A 7,714-nucleotide genomic window follows, 5' to 3' on the forward strand; every position below is an offset into this window, starting at 1 on the left:
GAGTAGAATCGGACATATTTACGAGGGCAGTTTAAAGGAAACCTCAGCACACCTCAGCTGGGAGAAAAGTTAGTGTGTGGAAGATTTTTCTCAGCTTGAGTTTAACCAGAACTGGACCCCCTGTTAGCAGAGGCTAAAATAACAATGTTGGACATTAAGGGTCAAACCTGCCTCTTTTTATTTGGTTAGTTCCTCTCAGTGAGTTGTTTTATGATATATGAAGGTGGCGAGCTGCGAGTAGGTAAAATAAATCTCTCCGGAAGGAAAGGGTCTTAATTTCCAACTCCCTTCTGCTTGAGCGAGTGTAACTTTTCTTTTGCCTGAAAGCTTGGAGGTGCGCCAGAATCACTAAAAGTGAAGAAATTAGAAGAATTTAATCCTCGGTGCAAACAGGACAAAGAGAGGGAACGGTTAAAAACTACTATAAAACAAAATGCCAGGTCTTGAAGTGAACAATAATTCCATTTACTCCACACAAATCTTTATTTTGTACTCGTGAGACTCATTCTTAGGTTGGGAGCGAAAAGAAACGCATTTGTTTTCAGTTTGTATCGCTTTACACAGAAGCTGCATCTTGTGGAGTTTCGCTGGCCAGAWATAATTTACAGTGATATTTTAATGGGGGAGTAATGAAAGGGTCTCTGTTTTTTTCCAGGTTCACACGCCCCAGACCCAAGACTTGAGGACGCCCTGCAGCAAAGGAGCTGAAAAATGATTTTGCAAACCAAGTTCAGTCTTTTTTTTCTCTGCATTTGAAACATACCATTACAAACACAGGAAAGTATCAACACTTTAATTTGTTTCAGTTTGTGTAATGATTCTAAAACCACAATAAGATAAACTTGTTTTAAAGCTGTAGCTTCTATAAAAAAAACACCCAAAAAGTCTTAAAAAATTAAAATTTACAAGCAGTATTCAAGAAAACACTTAATGCAGTGATCTGAAAACAATCTCAATTATAAGGTTTTTGCAAAGACTTTAAGAAAATTTAAAAGTTTCAACTAAAACTTCAAACATTACTGTAGTAAGTTGATGACATTTAAAAATGACATCTTCATCTTGGTCAGGTCTATGACGGTTGCAGTACACCTTTTTAACAAAACTTTTTTGTTTGAGAGATTACTGTTTTTGCTTCAYGTTGGGTTTTAATCACAGTTTTTGACTTCTTGTGTTGTATTTTTCTTATGTCTGTATGTGACAGGTCTGAACARGCCAGATTAGCCCATTTTGTGTGATGATAACAAAGCAGATCATGTTGGATGATGTTGTATTCTTGATTTCCATGAAATAAATGTTTTGATCAGACAGGTTAAAGCAGTGATTCCCAAACTGTTCTGCTCTTGGCCCACAAAACACCAGCAACAGAGACCTGTCTTCCTGCTGTTGTTGGTTGATAAACATTGTTTTCACRTCAAATAAACAAGAGCATAGTAACAAAATGTATTACTCTCTTTTTTATCAATTTTAAGTACACTAACTTTACTCTTTTGTAACAACAAAGGCAAAAAATTATTGTTAATTGTAATTAATTCAGAAAATCTTTCCAGGACCCCACCTTGATGTTTCGGGACCCCAGTGTGGATCCCGACCCCAACTTTGGGAACCCACTGGGTTGAAGGACTGTTTTCCACTATATATTCCTAGCAAGCCATAATAAAAAAGCCATGATATCCTGCATCCTGCATTTTTTTCCCCTAAACTAACAGTTTTCTTTTATTTGTGTTTAATGCTGGCATCAACACTGTCATCACATCTCCCCGTCACTGAGTGCTGAAAGATGCAGAAGTGTTAAGGAATTAAGGATTGGAAAATAGTGTGAAAAGAATACAAAATATAAAGCATCTCTGAAGAGCAACACTCCCCTCTGCTGTCTAGATTTTGCCCAAMAGCTTCTCTTTGATAACCCAGGTAGTTGGACGCCTACAGGATTATCTGGAAATATTCACTGCATTGCAATACTCCATCACTACCGCTAGATGGCGCAAACATCCCAACTGAGTTTGGCCCAGAATCCGTTACTATGGTGATGACGCTCATCGCCGCACAAAGGTAGCACGTTCAAGACGAGAGCTAAGGRCACAGTTCATACCCTTTAAAGGTAACTAAAGGTCGTTTATCGATAACGTATCACCTGTTTCARAAAGTTTTAACTGTATGTAACATTGTTAGTAAGACAGAGTGGTTGAATAAATGTCTGAGGTGGTGTGTAATTGACTCTGTCTCCCATGATGCATCGCTTTATTTTGTCTAGTAGCTCAGGGAGATTTGATAGCGATAGCGAACAGACGCCCTCCGCTCCGCTCTCCACCCGACAGAGAGGCGAGCCCCTCAGCATCACCAGCATGCCCAGCAAGGTGGAGTGAGCTCAGCCGAGACCAGGACGAGAATTCATCACATTTTAAAAGCTATTCGACCGCTGTGTTATTTATAGCTTTAAGGTAAGCTGCTGGATAACGTTGCAGGTGCTGTTGCGGCGTCTTTAGCCCTCAAGCTAGCCCACATCTACACAGCGTATTTCACTTGTGAAGGCTGGGATTTTAATGTGGGCAGGGTTTAAAACGTGTTTACTGGACTGCAAATGGTTGTCAGCGGCTCGTTTTGTGTGTTTTTAGTTGTCTGTTTCGGTTCGGCCGGAGCTGGTTGACTTTTAGTGGCGTTTAACTCCCCAAATTGTTGTTTCTCCGGTCATAAATAATAACTGGGCAGTGGTTAATTTGTGCGCAGTGCTGCAACACATCAAAATAAGGCGTGAGGTTGATATTCACAACGCCAGAAAGCCTGTGTTGCACCTTATGTGACTGCCGCGTTTCATTTTTTGCGCTGATAATTCTGGTTTTGCGGGGTTAAGAAGAGGAGCTTGTTTGTGTGCGGCTCCTGGGAGTGGACAGCAGYACAACACCCCGGCTGTCTGCAGGGACAGCCTCTGTAGTCACCCCACAGCATGCAGTCAGGGGTTCAGCAATGCTTTATAATCCTTCACATGGATCGCTCATCTGGCTTGAGATTAATCGTGTATTTATTTGACAACGAGGAAGAAGAAGGTGAAGTCCTGTTGATGGTTTACAATAATGAATCTCGGGCGGCTTCTCTCAGCTTGGTTTTAGGGTGCTGTCCGCAATGCAGGTGCTGAAGTTCAACACATCAGGCGTCCTGTTTGCTAAAATCGAGTTTTATATCCTATTAGAACAGCATATTTTATTTGTAATTAATAACCTTTAATTTTAAATGTTTTTATTCCCTGACAATAGTGTTGTTGCTCATGTCTATGTGATCAAAATACCTCATGAACCAGACAGATTTTATTTACATTTTCAGAAAGTAATCACTGGACATACAGCTACAGTTACCTGTTGGAAGCAACCCGAGTCAAGATGGCCGCCTCAGCCACCTGATATTAAAATTAAAAAATGTCAATAAATCAGTCAATTTTACAGATGTTGACTCTGATTTATAACAAATACTCTAAACCAGGGGTGATAAACTCATATCTGCAAGGGCCACTACTATCCTGCATGGTTTTGCTTGTTTTTCTGCTCCAACACACCTGATTCAGTGTTTCAATTACTCAATCGTGGACCACAGTTTGACACCTGTGCTCTAAACGCTAATGAGTCAATTGTCTCTCTGTTTATCAAGATATCTCATGAGCCAAGTGGATTTTATTAAAACTTTTAGTAAATAATCATTTGACTTGCCTCTATACCTGATGAACTTTTAGGTTTAACGTGATTCAAGATGACCACCACAGACGACTGGCTTTAGAGCAGTGGTTCCAAAACTTTTCAGCTTCTGACCCACAAAATACCAGCAGCAGAGCCCTGTCCCCCCAGCTGTTGTTGGTTGATAAACATTGTTTTCACATCAAATCAACAAGAGCATATAACATTATTTATTAGGCTATTTTTGTCCATTTTAAGTACACTAATTGTTTTTGTAACAACAAAAACAAAAAAAAATCATAGTTGTCATTTTTAGTGTAATTAATCCAGAAAATATTTTCAGCACCCCACCTTGATGTTTCAGGACCCCACTGTGGTTCCCGACCCCAACTTTGGGAACCACTGCCTTAGAGAACACAAGATCTGATATAATCCAGTTCAGTTTTACAGATATTAAGCTAAAATGTGATATGGCAGCAGCTGAGAGTGATTTATTGTGCAAAACCATTGCTTAAAAATTTAGCTCAACTCTGTTAAGAAAATGGACAGATTTTATGAAAACTTTCTGAAATTACATCTACAATTACTAAAYATTTGGAGTCAATCCAATTCAAGATGGCCGTCACACAGTTAACTATAACTCAGTGAAATGTAAAAGTTATTGAGCTGAAGTTTGATGTGGTAGTAGCTGAGAGTTGATTTGTTGTTGTGGTTTATTTCTATCRGAGAGTTTCCAAAACACGTCCCACCTGAGATTAGGACATTTTTGTAAAYGTCATTTCAGGAAGTGTCTGCTTAAGACCTTGTTGATGGCAGCTACATGATGCAGCACTTCATTGATTATTTATTTTTAAGAATTACTCACCGTGTTTTAAGAAGGAACAATAATAAGAAACGGTGGACCCTGATATGACAACATTATTGTTAATCTTGAATTTACTGAAGTCCTGAGCTCGTCGTCACTTCCACACTACAGTAGGTTTTTACTGCATGTTGATAGTGAAGTTGAGGTCATGTCTTTGCCAGTGGAAAGCTTTCTGAGCTATTCTAGGCACCGTGCTGGGATGAGAGATATGCTTGCAGAGCAGGGTTTACCGGAAGGACTCCACATTACTCATCAATAATAGATTATCCCCTCAGTCTTTATGACACACGACTGGCTGGATTTGTTCAGACCACTCAGTGTTTTAGGTAATAGTGTGCTTTCAGTGTTCTTCTTTAAGGCATTGGRRRRRAAAAARCAGAAARAAATTCWATTTGAGCTGAAACCAAGKAGCGTGTCCTGCCTGGTGTCATGGGATGCATTATTCATGTAAGTGAGCTGGTGATGTAAGGAGAAGCTCTGGGATGTTTTATTGAAGCACACTTATCTATGCAGAGAGACGTTTTCTGCACTGTAGAGGAGTGTTTCGCATGGATCAATGTCCTGTCGTCACTTATTCTGATATTAGTGTCTGACAGGAAGTGAAGACTGGTCGACTGAGTGAGTTTCTCTGTGAAGGAGACAAGGACAGCCAGTGAAGAGAGCGGGAGGAGGGAGGTGTGGCAGTGCCGGACAGGAGGGGATTGTTGTGTGTGTCTGACCTGCCACGCCCAGTAACACCCCCGACATGTTGTGGTGTCTTTCTTCCTGCTTCTGGTAAAGATGTGATGAGGWCATGGAGTAGCAGAATTGACTTTCAACCTAAAGAACAAAAGAGTTTTATGCTGAGATAGCTCACAAATATATTCATTAATTAAATTAAAGGGATAGTTCAGCCATTCTGATGCAGGGTTCTGCTGAAAAGCTGTGAACAGTTACTATCGTAACAGTTGTACGTCGCTTTTTGAACAACCTCACTTTGGAGAAAATAGAGTTAAATGCTTGCAGGAGCCACAAGCTAACGGCTAATCTAAAGTCTCCATTTTTATAGTTCATGCTAACGCTGTTTTATAAAACGTTACATTGTTGTCAAATTTGCATTATGCGGTTATTTAAATGTAATTATATGGTTATTTGTGTAGCTGGCATTTCCATGAATCATTAACCTTTGGAAAATGGATTTTAGTTTTTTAAAGGAGACATATCCTGCTTTTAAATCTATCTTTTTCCACATTTAAGTCATTCAGTTGGTGTCTATATATAGTATTCATTCTTATTGTAACTCCACAAGGCCCTCTTTCACCCCTTCTCTGAGTCGTATCAACTCATTTTGAGGCTGTCTCTTTAAATCCAAACAATGCGTTTCACCCCGCTCCAGCTTCCAGACCGATTCATTCTAGTTTAGAGTGGGTTACGGCTATATAGCTGCGCAGAAACGTTTAATTTACAAGTTATTTAAAAGATGTCAACAACAGAAGACTTGTCCATCCAGCCTTACATGTTGGAGTCAGAGTCTGACCCAGAGCCAGAGGAGAATGAAGACGACACAATTGTATTTGGAAAGTTCAGACCTTATTTCATAGTTCAGTCGCAAATAATTTGACGTAATTGTTCAGAAAATATATAAAATGGAGGTAACTTAACAGGTTGATAAATATGACCCAAACGGAATATAAAGATATTTTTGTAGCATCAAGAGAGACTAAATTCATTGTTTCTGCACTCCTAGAGACAACAAAATAGCTTAACAGCTAAAAAAGTGGATTTTGTAAATGTCTCCTTTAAGTCAACAGCCATCCATTTTGGTCTTGACTGCGTTCAAACTAACTGCAAGTTCATCAATTCATTTTCAATTTTAACTTCATTTCTCCCAATTGAGGTAATTCAAAGATCTAGCTCAACAAAATATTAATTCTTTATAACTTTCCCCCAGATTTCCATATCAGCTTTTCTGCATTTTCTTTTTAAAATCCAGATTTGATCCTGGATTAATGTGTGTTACATTAGTGTTGCCATTCAGGCTGTGGTTGTTTGACATAATCTCACTGGCTGTTACATTTGGAATAATTAATCTGTTCCTGTGCTGCTTTTTACAGCTCATTGGAGTACATGGTTTTGCTGATAGAGACAGTTGTTATTGGGTATTGCTGTAGCTACATATACACACATATGCATTCACATTGTGAGCCGATAATTGTCAATCTAGACCTATCTCTGCCTTTGGTTAACTTGTTAAAGTATTAATTGTTCTTCATCATCAGTACAACTATATAAATTAATGATGCCCCACGGTGGCAATAGGTCAATCATAACTYTCCTACAGGTTTATTATTTACTCCTTGTCTTTTCTTTCATCTCTTTGTCGAAGTTGCGAGGTTGGCGCTGGTCCAGACATTAACTGCCATGGCAACCGCAAATGTAACGCTGGAGAATCAGCTGCACAGCGCTCAAAAGAACCTGCTCTTCCTGCAGCAGGACCATGCCAGCACACTGAAGGGGCTGCACGCAGAGATCCGCAGATTACAGCAGCAGTGCACAGGTGAGCTCAGCCGTGATGGCTACCTCTCTGCAGGACAGAGAATTAAATCATTTACAATACGGAGAACGCTAAATGTGCCTCGACAGTTGCTGTGTTTCAACCTCATCAATCATCTGAGTAACCTCCATCTTTGTTTTTACCAGACCTGACCTACGAGTTGACTGTGAGAAGCTCTGACCCGTCAGGTAAGCTCACCAACAAAACAACCAGACGAAATGTAAAAACCTCTCTTTGAGCGTTCATCTGTTTTAAAGAAAAGGAGTWTATAAATATTACAATTCAGACTTTGTGAAAGTGTGAATTAAAAAAAAACATTTTTACTTTGTTTGACCTCCTCTGGTTGATTGTTTAAAATATTTGTGGGCTTGATTAACAAAAAACAAAGATTCAGAGTTATTATAAAGCAGATTTGCTTTAACAGGACCTGAAAGCTCCTGATCATTTGTTTAAAACTACAGGAGAAAAACTTTTATTTAAAATTATCAGGAGTTCAGTTAGTTCAGGAGTTTTTTTGTGACGTTGACAGCATTACTGATAAATACCATATTATAAAAAGGAAATAATGAAGTGAATTTGGTTTTTCCAGTTGAAACATTTATTAGTAAAGCTGTTAATAAAGAGTAAAATATCTTGTGTCAGATTCCTGCTAATATA

At 39.0% G+C, this 7,714-nt stretch overlaps 1 long non-coding RNA gene across 1 annotated transcript; it reads left to right on the forward strand.

Annotated features, from left to right (window-relative positions):
• Window positions 1-2,273: 2,273 nt before the first annotated feature.
• LOC106526697 (uncharacterized) lies at window positions 2,274-7,288 on the forward strand. The gene is made up of 3 exons (XR_001311294.1): window positions 2,274-2,438; window positions 6,890-7,060; window positions 7,204-7,288. It is a non-coding gene; the product is annotated as an uncharacterized LOC106526697 (long non-coding RNA).
• The last annotated feature ends 426 nt before the right edge of the window (window positions 7,289-7,714 follow it).

This window comes from Austrofundulus limnaeus, unplaced genomic scaffold (assembly GCF_001266775.1).
Source record: "Austrofundulus limnaeus strain Quisiro unplaced genomic scaffold, Austrofundulus_limnaeus-1.0 Scaffold289, whole genome shotgun sequence".
Lineage (NCBI taxonomy): Eukaryota > Metazoa > Chordata > Actinopteri > Cyprinodontiformes > Rivulidae > Austrofundulus > Austrofundulus limnaeus.